The sequence below is a fragment of the Schistocerca gregaria genome, chromosome 7, assembly GCF_023897955.1.
Source record: "Schistocerca gregaria isolate iqSchGreg1 chromosome 7, iqSchGreg1.2, whole genome shotgun sequence".
Classification (NCBI taxonomy): Eukaryota; Metazoa; Arthropoda; class Insecta; order Orthoptera; family Acrididae; genus Schistocerca; species Schistocerca gregaria.
This window is the reverse complement of record NC_064926.1, coordinates 43,930,350-43,950,119: the sequence shown is the minus strand read 5'-3', so window position 1 is coordinate 43,950,119 and position 19,770 is coordinate 43,930,350. Positions and strand designations below refer to the sequence as shown.

At 46.9% G+C, this 19,770-nt stretch overlaps 1 long non-coding RNA gene across 1 annotated transcript in view; it reads left to right on the top strand.

Moving 5' to 3' along the window:
- LOC126281315 (uncharacterized) overlaps window positions 1–19,770 on the top strand; it is a 761,290-nt gene that overhangs the window by 295,484 nt on the left and 446,036 nt on the right. The window lies entirely within an intron of this gene.

Here is a 19,770-nt window from a genome sequence, read left to right as displayed (position 1 = left end):
TCGTTCCCTTCGAGGTGATTCATAATGTTTGAATACAGTATATGCTCCAAAACCCTACTGCAAACCGACGTCAATGATATAGGTCTGTAGTTAAATGGATTACTCCTACTACCCTTCTTGAACACTGGTGCGACCTGCGCAATTTTCCAATCTGTAGGTACAGATCTATCGGTGAGCGAGCGATTGTATATGAGTGCTAAGTAGGGAGCTATAGTATCAGCGTAATCTGAAAGGAACCTAATCGGTATACAATCTGGACCTGAAGACTTGCCCGTATCAAGCGATTTGAGTTGCTTCGCAACCCCTAAGGTATCTACTTCTAAGAAACTCATGCTAGCAAATGTTCGTGTTTCAAATTCTGGAATATTCCATTCGTCTTCCCTGGTGAAGGAATTTCGGAAAACTGCGTTCAATAACTCCGCTTTAGCGGCACAGTCGTCGATAACAGTACCATCGGCACTGCGCAGCGAAGGTATTGACTGCTTCTTGCCGCTTGTGTACTTTACATACGACCAGAATTCCTTCGGATTTTCTACCAAATTTCGAGACAATGTTTCGTTGTGGAACCTATTAAAGGCATCTCGCATCGAAGTACGTGCCAAATTTCGCGCGTCTGTAAATTGTAGCCCATCTTCGGGATTTCGCGTTCTTCTGAACTTCGCATGCTTTTTCCGTTGCCTCTGCAACAGCGTTCGGACCTTCTTTGTGTACCACGGGGGATCCGTTCCATCTCTTACCAATTTATGAGGTATGGATATCTCAATTGCTGTTGCTACTATATCTTTGAATTTGAGCCACATCTCGTCTACATTCGCATAGTCAGTTCGGAAGGAATGGAAATTGTCTTTTAGGAAGGCTTCTAGTGACACTTTATCCGCTTTTTTAAATAAAATTATTTTGCGTTTGTTTCTGATGGATTTGGAAGAAATGGTATTGAGCGTAGCTACAACGACCTTGTGATCACTAATCCCTGTATCAGTCATGATGCTCTCTATCAGCTCTGGATTGTTTGTGGCTAAGAGGTCAAGTGTGTTTTCGCAACCATTTACAATTCGCGTGGGTTCGTGGACTAACTGCTCGAAATAATTTTCGGAGAAAGCATTTAGGATTATCTCGGAAGACGTTTTCTGCCACCACCGGTTTTGAACAAGTATTTTTGCCAACATACCGAGGGTAGGTTGAAGTCCCCACCAACTATAACCGTACGAGTGGGGTATTTATTTGTTACGAGACTCAAACTTTCTCTGAACTGTTCCGCAACTGTATCATCGGAGTCTGGGGGTCGGTAGAAGGAGCCAATTATTAACTTAATTCGGCTGTTAAGTATAACCCCCACCCATACCAATTCGCACGGAGTATCTATTTCGACTTCACTACAAGATAAACCACTACTGACAGAGAAACGGATGTAGGTTACAGCAGCTATGCGCAAATGAAGAGGCTCTCACAGGATATACTCCTGTGGAAAAGTGCGTCAAACCGGATGACCACCAGCATCACAGCCGCGACCACGACCACCACCACGACCACAACAACAACAACGACCACATCATCCCATTGTTTGTCATTGTAGGGCGTGAATATGGTGCACTGTAGCGTTGAAATATATAGCAAACAAGTAAAAAGCTTTACATGCAGCTCAAGGATTGATTCAATCAAAATGAAAACAAGAAACCAAAATAGAAAAATGTACCATCTGGCAGCCGGCACGGGTTGGCCGAGCGGTTCTAGGCACTACAGTTTGGAAACGCGCGACCGGTACGGTCACAAGTTCGATTCCTGCCTCGGGCATGGGTGTGTGTGATGTCCTTAGGTTACTTAGGTTTAAGTAGTTCTAAGTTATAGGCGACTGATGACCTCAGAAGTTAAGTCCGATAGTGCTCAGAGCCACTTTGTTTGTAACACCTGGCGCTCCTCGAAATATGTCAAGATGGATGTACGATGGTTGAAGCGCACGCTTCTTTCTTTCCGTCCTATATCGTCAAATGAGCGGTGCGTTATCATTCGCTACTGCCTATTAAAATTGCTACACCACGAAGATGACGTGCTATAGACGCAAAATTTAACAGACAGGAAGAAAATGCTGTGAGATACAAATGATTAGCTTATCAGAGCTTTCACACAAGGTTGCCGCCGGTGGCGACACCTACAACGTGCTGACATGAAGAAAGTTTCCAACTGATTTTTCATACACAAACAGCAGTTGACCGGCGTTGCCTGGTGAAACGTTGTTGTGGTGCCTCGTGTAAGGAGGAGAAATGCGTACCATTATGTTTCCGACTTTGATAATGGTCGGATTGTAGCCTATCGCGATAGTGGGTTAACCTATCGCGACATTGCTGCTCCCCTTCGTCGAGATCCAATGCCTGTTAGCAGAATATGGAATCGGTGGGTTCAGGAGGGTAATACGGAATCCCAACGACCTCGTATCACTACCAGTCGAGATGACAGGCATCTTATCCGCATGGCTGTAACGGATCGTGCAGATACGTCTCGATCCCTGAGTCAACAGATGGGGACGTTTGCAAGACAACAACCATCTCCGCGAACAGTTCGACGACGCTTACAGCAGCATGGACTATCAGCTCGGAGACCATGGCTGCGTTTACCCTTGTCACTGCATTACAGACAGGAGCGCCCGAGATGGTGTACTCAACGACGAACGTGGGTGCACGAATGGCAAAACATTATTTTTTCTGATTAATCTAGGTTCTGTATACAGCATCATGATGGTCGCGTCCGTGTTTGGTGACATGGAGGTGAACGCACATCGGAAGGTTGTATTCGTCATCGCCGTATTGGCGTATCACCCGGCGTGATGGTTACACGTCTCGGTCACCTCTTGTTCGCGTTGACGTCACTTTGAACAGTGGACGTTACATTTCAGATGTGTTACAATCCGTGGCTCTACCCTTCATTCGATTCCTGCGAAACCCTACATTTCAGCAGGATAATGCACGACCACATGTTGCAGGTCCTGTACGGGCCTTTCTGGGTACAGAAAATGTTCGACTGCTGCCCTGGCCAGCACATTCTCCAGATCTCTCACCAATTGAAAACGTCTGGTCAGTGGTGGGCAAGCAACTGGCTCGTCACAATACGCCAGTCACTACTCTGGATGAACAGTGGTATAGTGTTGAAGCTGCATAGGCAGCTGTACCTGTACACGCCATCCAAGCTCTGTTTGATTCAATACCCAGGCGTATGAAGGCCGTTATTACGGCCAGAGGTGGTTGTTCTGGGTACTGATTTCTCAGGATCGATGCACCCAAATTGCGTGAAAATGTAATCGCATGTCACTTCTAGTACAATATATGTGTCCAATGAATACCTGTTTATCATGTGCATTTCTTCTTGGTGTAGCAATTTTCATGGCCAGTAGTGTATTATACACTTCGCTGTCGAATGTTGTTAAAAAGAAACCGCAGCGTCCTTCAGACTTTCTGCCTGTGTGTTTCACGACTGTTTTGTTTGCAGGGCATGGGCGCACCGCTAGCTCCATATCTCAGAGATAACGCGGACGCAGTGACTGTAGCTGAGACAGTCGGTGTTCAGCAGTCGCGCTTTACGACTTCAAGGGAACCTGCTGAGCTGGCTGAGAGTGCAGCCAAGCCGAGATCTGAATGACGGCAAATCTGTTCCCTTGTCATTCCCACCCCCAACACCCTCCTCCTTTAATTCTCGCTAGCGCCGTGTTGTCCTTGCTGCGGAGAATATAGTGCTATTGTTTACTTCCTCCCATTTTGTTCGTAGGTGTTGCCAGAAGAAAATACTATTTCCATTCCTCCAAATCTGCCGAACTTGTATTTAATATTCTCTCTCAAGATTTTGATAACTAATTGAAACTCTCAGCTGCCGACAGGTGTTGTTGATATATCTCGTTTGGGACAGCTGAAAATGTGTGCCCCTCCCGGGACTCAAACCCCGGATCTCCTGCTTACATGGCAGACGAGCCGCGGAGGACACAGATGAAAAGCGCGATTGCACGGACTTATCGCTTGCACGCTTCCCGTGAGACCCACATTCCCAACTGTCCACAATCTGCATACGTAAAGTTCCTAATAAATATTTGCCTATCCACTCATTACTCGCGCCAACTAAAGTGACGATTCTCGTAAGAGTTCGGGCAACCTGCGCGCATTCGCACAAACGAAGGTCAATCACCGGGTAGCCTTAACTATATATGAAGATAGTAACTGTTCTCGAAAGAACAGATACCATTGATGACCGTGTAGCTTCTCTAGAATGAATGATGATTAATCGAAACCCTCAGCCCCCTACAGGTGTTGTTGATTTTCAGCTGTCCCAATCGAGGTATATCAACAACACCTGTCGGCTGCTAGTGATACGAGGTCGTTGGGATCTAGCACGGCGTTCCGTATTACCCTCCTGAACCCACCGATTCCACATTCTTCTAACAGGCATTGGGTCTCGACCAACGCGAGCACCAATGTCGCGGCACGATAAACCGCATTTGCGATAGGCTTCAATTCGACCTTTATTAATCGCGGAAACGTGATGGTACGCATTTCTCCTCCTTACACGTGGCATCACAGCAAAGTTTCACCAGGCAACGCCGGCCAACTGCCGTTTGTGTATGAGAAATCGGTTGGAAACTTTCCTCATGTCAGCACGTTGTAGGTGTCGCCACCGGCGCCAAGCGTGTGTGAATGCTCTGAAAACCTAATGATTTGCATATCACAGCATCTTCTTCCTGTCGGTTAAGTTTCGCGTCTGTAGCACGTCATCGTCGTGGTGTATCAATTTTAATGTCCAGTAGTGTACATTAGAAATTGAAAGAAAAAAAAACACGAAAAATATTCAGATTTTAATAAGATTTGATGACAGATGAGAGGAAAGACTTGCACAGTAAGAGAGATAGAGAAATGTTACTCGATTTGAGCCAGCTGATCTGAAAGCCTCGGTATTACTTAGAGCCTTGCAGTCCCGGTTCGGTACAGTTTAATTTACGGACTAATATTTCTAAACGCTGTTTACAAAAACGCTATAATTGTTTGCACATTGTGAAAAGCGGAGTGGTGTGTGAGTGTAAAGTATGTTCAGTTCCTATATTATGTGTATTGAATTTTTACCTGCTATGTTGCCTATATACTAAGTGTTCAGTTGCAAATGTTACATCTCAACAGCGGTGTTATGACCGCGGGATGGATATGCCTGCTGTTTATACTTAAACCAGAACAGGTTTACAGGGTTGGTTGCATTGCACCGTTTATTCTAACACATTTTAATTGTTGTAGATGTTGTGGGGGGTTGTGTGTGGCACGTGTTGGTGAGATTGTGTGCTGTTCGAGTGGGTGCACGAATTGGAAGTGCAGCCTTACGTGCTTCGTGTGTGTTGCAGTGTTTTCCTGTGTTCATCATGTAATGTCCTTGAGGCATGAGTCAACCTCGCCGACCGACTAGATGCGCTTTATTCTGTCGCCGACAGAAAATAATCACACTCCCTAGCTGGCGAAACATCCATGCACCAGCTGTGATCTGTAATTCAGCAGAGATGCGTAAGGGTAAGAGCCGATACGTGGTTGCAGTATCGACACCTGCTCTCTGTTCCCTAACTGGACTCGTCGTTGCTACACGCGTTTCCGAGTGTATAACAAATTGCAGAAAGACGGAGGCGGTACACCTTGAGGAGTTCTGCCAGCGAAGCAGGATCACCTCTGCCCAGCCGTGGGAGCCGTACTGTGCCAGGGGGTGGAAGAAGAGGTGCTCCTACCCGTCAACAAGCGCACCAGCTTCCGGTCGTTTAGTGACCTGGAAGCGGAAATAGCTTAACGCTCAGAATACCCGCGCGTCGCGTCGCAAACAAACGGCTGAGGTATCGCCAGTTCGGACGGCAGGCGGAGTTGTCTGGCCGAGCCACGAGCCGCCGTTGCCGCTGGTGGTCGGGCACTTGTGGTGACACGACGATGGAGGCCAAGAAATTACGCTGTGAGCCATAGACAGATAATAATAATAATAATAATAATAATAATTAAAACAGGAGTAAGACAAGGAGATAGGATCTCGCCACTATTATTCAACATAGTTTTAGACAAAGTAATGGAAGAATGGGAAATCGAACTAAGGAAACAAAACTTCTGGAAACCAATTGAACTAGGAAGAGGTAAAGGAAAATTGAACATCCCATATTTAGCGTTTGCAGATGACCTAGCAATTATAACTGACAGTGAAGAAACTGCAATAAAACAAATTGAGATCCTTAAAGAATGTGCACAGAAGGTTGGCCTGCAAATCTCCTTTGAGAAGACTGAGTTTATGTGCTCCAAATTAGATATTCCGAAACTGGAAACAAATTTTGGTGAAATCAACAGAGTCAAACACTTTAAGTATCTCGGCGAAGTTATTGAACCAACAGGACTCGAGAAAATAGCACAAAACAACCGAGTACAGAAATTCAAGAAAGCATTCGGACTTGTTCAAAGCATATATAACAAAAAATGCCTGTCAAAAGGAACTAAAATCAGACACTACAACACAGTTATCAAACCTACAGTCACATATGCAAGTGAAACGCTCTCACTGAATAGAAAACTAGATTTACAAGATATTAAGAAAATAGAGAGAAAATTATTAGGAAAATTCTGGGACCACGATACACACAAGATGGATACAGACTGCAGACCATCGAAACAACTGAAAAACTATCAAATATCGAAAGTGACATCAGAAAGAGACGAATGAAATTTTATGGACACCTACACAGATCACCTGGAAACAGGTTAACTAAACGTCTATTGGACTATGTGACATCACTTAAAGCAACAATACCCTGGGTAACTGAAGTTAAGAAGGATTTGACAAAAGCAAAAATTGACATAACAGACGCATCAGACAGGGATACATTCAGAAGAAAAATTGACAAGTGGAAGTTTACTTCAGAGACGGCACCAAAACCATACCGACCAAAGTGGACTGAAGAAATAAAGAAGGCCTTTGGGGAGAAAATGAAGAAATTTTGGCAAAACAAGAAGAACCTAAAGAAATATTGATAAATCACCTGCTTATCGTTCTCCTATGGGGACATTCGCTAAAAATAATAAATAAAATAATAATAATAATGATACACAACTGGCCATTGAAATTGCTACACCACGAAGATGACGTGCTACAGACGCGAAAGTTAACCGACGAGAAGAAGATGCTGTGATATGCAAATGGTTAGCTTTTCAGAGCATTCACACAAGGTTGGCGCCGATGGCGACACCTACAACGTGCTGACATGAGGAAAGTTTCCAACCGATTTCTCATACACAAACAGCAGTTGACCGGCGTAGCCTGGTGAAACGTTGTTGTGATGCCTCGTGTAAGGAGGAGAAATGCGTACCATCACGTTTCCGACTTTGATAAAGGTCGGATTGTAGCCTATAGCGATTGCGCTTTATCGTATCGCGACATTGCTGTTCGGGTTGGAGAGATCCAATGCCTGTTAGAAGAATGTGGAATCGGTGGGTTCAGGAGGGTAATACGGAACGCCATGCTGGATCCCATCGACCTCGTATCACTAGCAGTCGAGATGACAGACATCTTACCCACATGGCTGTAACGGATCGTGCAGCCACGTCTCGATCCCTGAGTCAACAGATGGGGGCGTTTGCAAGACGAACAGTTTGACGATGTTTGCAGCAGCATGGACTATCAGCTCAGAGACCGTGGCTGCGGTTACCCTTGTCACTGCATCACAGACAGGAGCGCCCGCGATGATGTACTCAACGACGAACCTGTGTGCACGAATGGCAAAACATTATTTTTTCTGACGTATCTAGGTTCTGTTTACAGCATCATGATGGTCGCATCCGTGTTTGGCGACATCGCGGTGAACGCACATTGGAAGCGTATATTCGTCATCGCCATACTGGCGTATCACCCGGCATGATGATGTGGGGTGCCATTGGTTACACGTCTCGGTGACCTCTTGTTCGCATTGACGGCTCTTTGAACAGTGGACGTTACATTTCAGGTGTGTTACGACTCGTGGCTCTACCCTTCATTCGATCCCTACAAAACCCCTACATTTCAGCAGGATAATGCACGACCGCATGTTGCAGGTCCTGCACGGGTCTTTCTTGATACAGAAAATGTTCGACTGCTGCCCTGGCCAGAACATTCTTCAGATGTGTCACCAATTGAAAACGTCTGGTCAATGGTGGCCGAGCAACTGGCTCGTCACAATACGCCAGTCACTACTCTTGATGAACTGTGATATCGTGTTGAAGCTGCTTGGGCAGCTGTACCAGTACATGCCATTCAAGCTCTGTTTGACTCAATGCCCAGGCGTATCAAGGCCGTTATTACGGCCAGAGGTGGTTGTTCTGGGTACTGATTTCTCTGGATCGATGCACCCAAATTGTGTGAAAATGTTATCACATATCAGTTGTAGTATAATATATTTGTCCAATGAAGACCCGTTTATCACCTGCGTTTCTTCTTGGTGTGGCAATTTTAATGGCCAGTAGTGTAATAACAATAACAACACGAGGGGCGCTCAGTACGTAATGCAACACTTTCTTTCTCGGCCACTTCCGATTGAAAAATTGAGAAATTTGTTGTGGAGTATTCCTGCTTTAGCCCCTGTAGTTTCGTGAAGCTCCGGTAGGTAGCGGCTCTGTATCTAGCGCTCAGAATGGCTGCTGTAACGCAGGGCGTTCCAAGCGGAGAGGTGTTATTGAGTTTCTTTCCGCGGAAAATCAAGAGTATCGCAGATATTTATTGGTACTTGCTGAATGTCTAGGGAGACCTGGCAGTGAGCAAAAGTACGGTGAGCCGTTGGGCGAAGTGATTGTCATCGTCATAACAACGTCGCGCAAACCTGTTCGATCTCCCGCGTGCCGGACCGCCGCGCACAGCTGTGACTCCTGCAATGTTGGAACGTGCGGACACTCTCATTCGATGTCATCGACGGATCACAGTGGAACACTTCGCTGCAAAACTGAACGTTTCTGTTACTTGTCTTCCAATTGAGGTACTCAACAGAAGAGCATGAAGAGCAACGAAGCACCATGTTTCCGGAATGGTTTGCGCTTTACGACTCTCATCGTGACAATTTTTGGCGAACGTCGTCACAGGCGATGAAACACCGGTTCATCTCTTGGATTGTGAAACAAAACGCAATCTATCGCCTGGCGCCACAACCTCTGCTCCGAGGAAAAATTCATTGCAGCACCTTCATTCGGTAAAACCTAGGGGTTATTCTGTTTGATGATATCCCTATTGGTGCAACGACCAGCTCTGAAGTTCACTGTGCTACCCTTAAGAATCTGAAGAAACGACTTCAGCGTGTTCGTCGCTATAAAAATACAATAGAACTCTTCCTTATCCATGACAACGCAAGGCCTCACACAAGTCTACGCTCCCTATAGGAGCTCACAAAACTTCATTGGGCTATTCTTCCTCATGCACCCTACAGTTCGGATCTCGCACCTTCCAATTACCCTCTACACTGATGCTCACAAATTAAGGATGATTGTAGAATGTGGAGCCACACAGCGTGGCACTACACAAAACTGGCGCTAATAGCATAAGCACATAGGGAACACACACGACACAGATCTGTAAGTCCACGGTATTGGTGACAATTTGAGAAAACTGTTCCGAAACACATGTGCTACAAAACGCCATTGTTTCCTGCGCATGTATCCCTACATCAGTATGTGATATGATCTCCGTGCTCACGTACACAGGCCACACAACTGGTCAGCATACTCTGGATCAGATGGTCGAGAAGCTGCTGGGGTATAGCCTCCCATTCTTGCACCAATGCCTGAAGTGTCGTAGGGGTTTGAAGACGTGCAGCGGTACGTCGACCGAGAGCATCACAGACGTGCTCGATGGGGTTTAGTCTGGAGAACAGGGAAGCCACTCCATTCGCCTGATATCTTCTGTTTCAAGGTGCTCCTCCCCGATGGCAGCTCGATGGGGAATTGCGTTATCGTCCATCAGGAGGAAGGTGGGGCCCACTTCACCTCTGAAAAGGCGGACATACTAGTGCAAATTGACGCCCCGATACACCTGACCTGTTACAGTTTCTCTGTCAAAGATATGGAGGGGTGTATGTGCGCCAATCATAATCCCACCCCACACCATCAAACCACGACCTCCATACAGGTCCCTTTCAAGGACATTAAGGGATTGGTATCTGGTTCATGGTTCACGCCAGATGAAAACCCGCTTCAGACTATACCTGGACTCGTTCATGAACATAACCTGGGACCACTGTTCCGATGACCATTTACTGTTTTCGAGATACAATGCTTTACGGGCTCTCCTGTGACCAGGGGTCAGTGGAGTGCACCTTGCAGATTTCCAGGCGAATAAACCATGTCTATTCAGCCGTCTGTAGACTGTGTTTCTGGAGACAACTGTTGCTGTGGCTGCGGTATGGTCCCGAGCGAGGCTACCTGCAGTACTCCGTGGCCGTCTGCGGGCACTGATGGTGAGATATCGGTCTTCTTGTGGTGTTGTACACTGTGGACCTCCCGTACTGTAGCGCCTGGACACGTTTTCTGTCTGCTGGAATAGCCATAAACGTGAGATCACACTTTGTGGCACACGGAGGGCCCTTGCTACGACCTGCTGTTTTTAGTTCAAATTGCTCTGAGCACTATGGGACTTAACTTCTGAGGTCATCAGTCCCCTAGAGCTTAGAACTACTTAAACCTATCTAACCTAAGGACATCACACATATCTATGCCCGAGGCAGGATTCGAACCTGTGGCCGTAGCGGTCGAGCGCTTCCAGACTGTAGCGCCTAGAGCTGCTCGGCCACCCCACCAGGCCTGCTGTGTGTGATAAGTCTCCAGTCGGCCTGGTACTCTACCCCTCATGACGTTATGAATATGTTTTCTTTGATCATTTTTCAACATACAGTCAACATTAACACGCCTGAAAACGTCTGCACACTTACTCGCTGCACCGTACTGTGACATGCACCAACACACCGCATGTTCATACTCCTAGGTGATTTAACCCTGCAAACCGCACACCAGAGCGTTGTTTCACCGTGTATCAGCATTATCCTTGATTTATGAACATGAGTGTATATGGCCCAGTGAGGGATGCAATGCGCAGGAAGCTCTATGTGGATGATAGGGACATTATCGATGCATCAGAACGTTGACTCCGACTTCAACCAGTAGAGTGGTACAGTGCGAACATACAGGCCGTCCCAGCGAGATGGCATAAGGCCTTCGCTTTGAACGGAGATTTTGTTGAGACATACGGTTTGGTAGCGAAAAGAGTCCGGAATGACACACTGTCAGAAAATGTATTGCGTTACTTATTGAACGCCCCTCGTAATAATAATAGAAATTATTATTATTTCGTGTAGCTCAGTGGTCTGCCGCAAGTCTATTGGACACCACTGCGGCGACTTGCCTGTCCCTGACCTACGCAAGTTCTCCAACTGACGAAAGGGCACCTAGATTTTAACATGAAATCTGAACCACGTGGTGTTTGTGTCGATTTTTCACGTCGGTTAGATGTGAAGGCTACGTTAAATAAAACTGAAAAATCCGTAGTCCAACCGAGATTGGATCTCGCAACCTCTCAGTTTCCAGGCACTTGCTTTACCGCTAAGCCGCCAGGACTAACGCAGTGTACAGGTGACTGGCTGTCACGTGCTGTATGTGGTCGGCGGGTGATGAGCCGATAACGTGGTCACTCGTAATGTGTGCATGTGTTTACTATTCTCTTCTGCTTCCCTACAACTCGGACATTCCGTGCCAGTTCCGCTCAGCAGGTAGTCAGAACCACTGGGCCCGAGAACGCTGCCCACCCGGCCGGTATTGTGTTTCTCCGTGGGCCTGACACTATAATATGTCCGCACTGGGTCGTCATGACGACATTTCTCTTTCAAGATTCTCAGACGTCCCTTAATTTATGCACACTAGTGTGTGTATGTTATCGCATAAGAGGCAAAAAGCCAAGTTGTCTTTTCGAGTGACATGGTGCAGCGGCAGCACACTGGCACCGCGTTCTGGAGGACGACGGCTGCAACCCGCGCCCGGCCATCCTGATTTAGATTTTCAGTGATTTCCCTAAATCGATTCAGGCAAATGCTACGCTGGTTCCTTTGAAAAGGCACGTTCGATTTCCTTCCTCACTCTCCCCTAATTTAATGGGACCGATGTCCTCGCTGTTTGGTCCTCTCTCCCAAATCAACCAACCAACCACAGCCAAGTTGTTTTCTTTCGGTCAGAATATCTCGAGGTGGAAAACTTTGGATGTTCAATGGACACATAAGACTCCAGAAATATTCTTGAAACCTCTGCATAACGTCCCCGTAGAGACCGTGAAGATGAGCAATTAGACTTAAATGATATCATGCAGAAGAACTTAAGAAACGCTTCTACCCACCCAGCCGTGTACCTCACCGCAACATTCTCGTAAGCAATTCCGCCGTGTACTTCACCGCATAGACGTAGAACTACACTCCTGGAAATGGAAAAAAGAACACATTGACACCGGTGTGTCAGACCCACCATATTTGCTCCGGACACTGCGAGAGGGCTGTACAAGCAATGATCACACGCACGGCACAGCGGACACACCAGGAACCGCGGTGTTGGCCGTCGAATGGCGCTAGCTGCGCAGCATTTGTGCACCGCCGACGTCAGTGTCAGCCAGTTTGCCGTGGCATACGGAGCTCCATCGCAGTCTTTAACACTGGTAGCATGCCGCGACAGCGTGGACGTGAACCGTATGTGCAGTTGACGGACTTTGAGCGAGGGCGTATAGTGGGCATGCGGGAGGCCGGGTGGACGTACCGCCGAATTGCTCAACACGTGGGGCGTGAGGTCTCCACAGTACATCGATGTTGTCGCCAGTGGTCGGCGGAAGGTGCACGTGCCCGTCGACCTGGGACCGGACCGCAGCGACGCACGGATGCACGCCAAGACCGTAGGATCCTACGCAGTGCCGTAGGGGACCTCACCGCCACTTCCAAGCAACTTAGGGACACTGTTGCTCCTGGGGTATCGGCGAGGACCATTCGCTACCGTCTCCATGAAGCTGGGCTACGGTCCCGCACACCGTTAGGCCGTCTTCCGCTCACGCCCCAACATCGTGCAGCCCGCCTCCAGTGGTGTCGCGACAGGCGTGAATGGAGGGACGAATGGAGACCTGTCGTCTTCAGCGATGAGAGTCGCTTCTGCCTTGGTGCCAATGATGGTCGTATGCGTGTTTGGCGCCGTGCAGGTGAGCGCCACAATCAGGACTGCATACGACCGAGGCACACAGGGCCAACACCCGGCATCATGGTGTGGGGAGCGATCTCCTACACTGGCCGTACACCTCTGGTGATCGTCGAGGGGACACTGAATAGTGCACGGTACATCCAAACCGTCATCGAACCCATCGTTCTACCATTCCTAGACCGGCAAGGGAACTTGCTGTTGCAACAGGACAATGCACGTCCGCATGTATCCCGTTCCACCCAACGTGCTCTAGAAGGTGTAAGTCAACTACGCTGCCCAGCAAGATCTCCGGATCTGTCCCCCATTGAGCATGTTTGGGACTGGATGCAGCGTCGTCTCACGCGGTCTGCACGTCCAGAACGAACGCTGGTCCAACTGAGGCGCCAGGTGGAAATGGCATGGCCACAGGACTACATCCAGCATCTCTACGATCGTCTCCATGGGAGAATAGCAGCCTGCATTGCTGCGAAAGGTGGATATACACTGTACTAGTGCCGACATTGTGCATGCTCTGTTGCCTGTATCTACTATATGTGCCTGTGGTTCTGTCAGTGTGATCATCTGATGTATCTGACCCCAGGAATGTGTCAATAAAGTTTCCCCTTCCTGGGACAATGAATTCACGGTGTTCTTATTTCAATTTCCAGGAGTGTATTTTGTAGAAAAGACCAGAGCCAAGAACGAACGTAAAGTGCCATTGAAACTTTTACACACTGTTTGACTTCCCTGGTATACAGATTAGAGACGAACAAGAAGGGTACTTTGGCCATTTTAGATGTACTCATTCAGAAGAAATGTTAGGGATCATCTTAGTGTGGCTTGTGGCAGTCACCAGCTTGCAGCGATCTGCGGCCTCAGACCACTGGCTCTTATCAAGCATCGTGTATTTAATTTCTTGACGTATAGTGAAAGAGGGCGCCTCTCTTTGATTAGAAGACACGGGGTGGATTGCTGCTCAGGCAAGAAACTAGAAATCGGATGTGTTGTATTCGCCAGATGTACTTTGTGTTAAACAAGTAAATGTAACAGGAAGAGAAGCCCATATTCTAGAGTGTTGCTGTTATGGTTCAAAATGGCTCTGAACACTATGGGACTTAACTTCTAAGGTCATCACTCCTCTAGAACTTAGAACTACTTAGACCTAACTAACCTAAGGACATTACACACATCCATGCCTGAGGCAGGATTCGAACCTGCGACCGTAGCAGTCGCGTTGTTCCAGACTGTAGCGCCTAGAACCGCTCGGCCACACCGGCCGGCTTGCTGTTATGAAGTGGCTTGATTGCTTGTAGCAATTATCCTACCTCCTCACACCGCCATGTAGATTTAGGCAACACCAGTGGCAAAAATCTATGGCAACACAGATTAGGAGCAATTTAAAATAATCCATCATCAGAAACTCTATAATATTCAACAGTAGGGTGAAGCTCCGCCTCTGTAGCTGAGTGGTCGGAGTTGTTGACTGCCGTGCAGAGGATTGGGGTTCGATTCCAGGTACAACCAGAGAGTTTTCTTGGCTGGGGACACTCAGCCTGGTCATGCCAGTTGAGGAGCTACTTGACCGAATAGTACCGAGTAGTAGCAGTTCCAAGGTCACGGAAACTGACAAAGCCCGGAAGAGGTGAGCAAATGCCCGTTTGTACCACATCCAATGACGCCACTGGCGGTGGATGGAATGGCTTTCGGTCGGTATCGACGGGCCCGCAAGAGACTGTGCACAGGGTGTTACAAAAAGGTACGGCCAAACTTTCAGGAAACATTCGTCACACACAAAGAAAGAAAAGATGTTATGTGGACATGTGTCCGGAAACGCTTAATTTCCATGTTAAAGCTCATTTTAGTTTCGTCACTATGTACTGTACTTCCTCGATTCACCGCCAGTTGACCCAATTGAAGGAAGGTAATGTTGACTTCGGTGCTTGTGTTGACATGCGACTCATTGCTCTACAATACTAGCATCAAGCACATCAGTACGTAGCATCAACAGGTTAGTGTTCATCACGAACGTGGTTTTGCAGTCAGTGCAATGTTTACAAATGCGATGTTGGCAGATGCCCATTTGATGTATGGATTAGCACGGGGCAATAGCCGTGGCGCGGTACGTTTGTATCGAGACAGATTTCCAGAACGAAGGTGTCCCAGCAGGAAGACGTTCGAAGCAATTGATCGACGTCTTAGGGAGCACGGAACATTCCAGCCTATGACTCGCGACTGGGGAAGACCTACAACGACGAGGACACCTGCAATGGACGAGGCAATTCTTCGTGCAGTTGACGATAACCCTAATGTCAGCGTCAGGGAAGTTGCTGCTGTACAAGGTAACGTAGACCACGTCACTGTATGGAGAGTGCTACGGGAGAACCAGTTGTTTCCGTACCATGTACAGCGTATGCAGGCACTATCAGCAGCTGATTGGCCCCCACGGGTACACTTCTGCGAATAGTTAATCCAACAATGTGTCAATCCTCATTTCAGTGCAAATGTTCTCTTTACGGAAGAGGCTTCATACCAACGTGATCAAATTGTAAATTTTCACAATCAACATGTGTGGGCTGACGAGAATTCGTACGCAATTGTGCAATCACGTCATCAACACAGGTTTTCTGTGAACGTTTGGGCAGGCATTGTTGGCGCTGTCTTGATTGGGCCCCATGTTCTTCCACCTACGCTCAGTGGAGCACGTTATCATGATTTCATACGGGATACTCTACCTGTGCTGCTAGAACATGTGCCTTTACAAGTACGACACAACATGTGGTTTATGCGCGATGGAGCTCCGGCACATTTCAGTCGAAGTGTTCGTACGCTTCTCAACAACAGATTCGGTGACCGATGGATTGGTAGAGGCGGACCAATTCCATGGCCTCCACGTTCTCCTGACCTCAACCCTCTTGACTTTCATTTAAGGGGGCATCTTAAAGCTCTTGTCTACGCAACCCCGGCACCAAATGTAGAGACTCTTCGTGCTCGTATTGTGGACAGCTGTGATACAATACGCCATTCTCCAGGGCTGCATCAGCGCATCAGGGATTCCATGCGACGGAGGGTGGATGCATGTATCCTCGCTAACGGGGGACATTTTGAACATTTCCTGTAACAAAGTGTTTGAAGTCACGCTGGTAAGTTCTGTTGCTGCGTGTTTCCATTCCATAATTAACGTGATTCGAAGAGAAGTTATAAAATGAGCTCCAACATGGAAAGTAAGCGTTTCCGGACACATGTCCACATAACATATTTTCTTTCTTTGTGTGTGGGGAATGTTTCCTGAAAGTTTGGCCGTACCTTTTTGTAACACCTTGTACCTTTAGCGTGAAGACGGCGCGTGGCAATATAATTCAGTGTTTACTTCCATTGATCTACCTTTGAAGACTAGTATTGTCCTAAATCCAGTGACTGATGACTATTTTGCGTTTAAAATTAGTTGCAGCTTCTGATATTTGGCTCACCGGAAGGGACACGACGCCGTTTCGCACGTAACACCAATGGCGAGCCGGCTTTCGCTACCACGCTGTCAGCAGTTCGGTTGGTAACGCGTCCCTGATGCTACGCCGTGGATAAACAGTAACAAGTGGTGTCACACATGAGATGCATCTACGTTCATTAGCTCTCGTTGCAAATGGACATTTTCTGCGGTTCAGGTGCTCAGTAGGCGTCAGGTATTGTGAACAAGTGTTTTTTGCTGACGTTGCATTAATAATAATAATGATGCATCACATCTGAACATAATATCCGTAATAAAAGTCATCGTACAAGGACACATTTTGTAAAGATGATGTTCTATTGCAAAATATCCCACCGAATTCGACAATACCAATGGACAGTGCGCCATACCACTCCGTTGTGACGGATAAAGCTCCCACAAATCAGTGGAGCAAAGCTGATGTTTTGCTCCAGGTACAAAGAAATGTTCCATTGGGTGAAGTTGAATCTAACATGCGTAAGGCGGAGTCAATGGGACCTGCATTACTGTACAAGCCAAAAGCTCCACGCTACGTGGTTAACGATATGGCTGACGCTATTGGGCAGGTTTAATCAGGTTTCTTCCGTATAATGCTCATTTAACTCCGACTGAAAATGTATGGGCCTTGGTGGAAAGTAGTGTGGCACTAAACAACAAAAAAATTGTGCTCAGTGAGGTTGAAATGACGACAAAAGAAGCCATTGTAAATGTCACATCGCAGAACTGGTCACGAGTTGTTAGCCATACCAAGAATATAGTTGAGTACATGGATTTCATGAAGGACTGCCAGCATTTTGAGTAGCACGTAACTTCTCTTGTTACCATGTTAAAATCTGCCTCTTTTGTCAAAATGCAATAGAGTATACAAGTATTCATCTCAGTAACATTTTAGAGCAGTTGAAATTGTGATAGAGTCCTGAAACAGTGTATTTTTAAACTAGCAACTGAGTCCAACACGGGTCAGTAGTTATGAAAAAGCCCATTCTCAGTATGAAAATAAACGTGTAACTTCTGCACTTGTATTGTTGCAAAATCGATAGCAATTTTCGTTTCACCAGTTATTGATTACCCTTAAATATTACAATGGAAAAATAAAAAACTGTAGTTGATTGAATATCACAGTAGATATGTAAGTTTCGCATATTAATCGAAAGTCAAAATACTCTCGTCTTTGATTGCTATTATTTACCAAAATCTTATTTCAATGTTTCAGACCGATTATGAGATACGAGGAATGAATGAATATTTCATTGCCAGCCTTAGTGGCCGAGCGGTTTTAGGCGCTACAGTCTGGAACCGGAACCGCGCGACCGCTACGGTCGCAGGTTCGATCCTTCCTCGGCTGTGGATGTGTGTGATGTCCTTAAGTTAGTTAGGTTTAAGTAGTTCTAAGTTCTAGGGGACTGATGACCTCAGCAGTTAAGTCCAATAGTGCTCAGAGCCATTTGAACCATTTTTTGAATATGTGATTGTGGCTTTTTCACTGGCGCACGCCTTCCGATGGAGCATTTTACATACATTTCAGTATCTTGACGCTGGAGATAAATAGCGATTCAATATGTCACCTAAATTTCATATGCAGCAACATATGACATACACTATGTGATGAAAAGTATCGGGACACCTGGCTGAAAATGACTTAAAGTTCGTCGCGCCCTCCATCGGTAGTGCTGGAATTCAGTTTGGTGGTGGCGCGCCCTTAGCCTTGATAACAGCTTCGACTCTCGCAGGTATGCGTTCCGTCAGGTGCTGGAAGGTTTCTTGGGGAATGGCAGCCCATTCCTCACGGAGTGCTGCACTGAGGAGATATATCGATGTCGTTCGGTGAGGCCTGGCACGAAATCCGCGTACCAGAACATCCCGAAGGTGTTCTGTAGGATTCAGGTCAGGACTCTGTGCAGGCCAGTTCACTACAGGGATGTTATTGTCGTGTAACCACTCCGCCACAGGCCGTGTATTATGAACAGGTGCTCGATTGTGTTGAAAGATGCAGTCGCCATCCCCGAATCGCTCTTCAACAGTGAGAAGCAAGAAGATGCTTAAAACAACAATGTAGGCCTGTGCTGTGATAGTGACACTGCAAAACAACAAGGGGTGCAAGCCCCCTCCATGAAAAACACGACCATACCATAACATCACCGCCTCCGAATTTTACTGTTGGCACTACACACGCTGGCAGATGACGTTCACCGGGCATTCGCCATACCCACACCCTGCCTTCGGATCGCAAAACTGTGTACCGTGATTCGTCACTCCACGCAATGGTTTCCCGTTGTTCAATCGTCGAATGTTTACGCTCCTTACACAAAGCGAGGCGTCGTTTGGCATTTACCGGCGTGATGTGTGGCTTATGAGCAGCCGCTCGACCATGAAATCCAAGTTGTCTCACCTCCCGCCTAACTGTCATAGTACTTGCAGTGGATCCTGATGCATTTTGGAAATCCTGTGTGATGGTCTGAATAGATGTCTGCCTATCACACGTTACGACTCTCTTCAGCTATTGGCGGTCTCGGTCAGTCGACAAATAAGGTCAGCCTGCACGCTTTTGTGCTGTACGTGTCCCATCACGTTCCAACTTCACTACTACATCGGAAACAGTGGACCTGTGAATGTTCAGGAGTGTGTAAATCTCGCGTACAGACGTATGACTCAAGTGATACCCAATGACTTGTCGACATTCGACGTCCGTGAGTTCCGCGGTTTGCTCCATTGTGCTCTCTCACGATGTCTAATGACTACTGAGGTCGTTGATGTGGAGTACCTGGCAGTAGGTGGCAGCACAATGCACCTAACAAGAAAAACGTATGTTTTAGAGGGAGTCCGGATACTTTTGATTACATAGTGTAACAAGCACCAAATGGAAATTCATATCGACCCCTATTTTTCACTGAAAAGCTTAAGAATTTCTTGTAGTAGTTTAAGAATTTCTTGTAGTAGTTTACCTAATATCGAAATATCACAATACCTATGACCGTTTACGAAATGATAGGCAGTTCATGATGAAGCTGACGAGGTAAGCTATAAGATGTGTGAGAATCAGAGTTTATTACCGAATAGTTTTCTTAAAATCGTTTGAGAAAGACTACAGATCGGCCGACT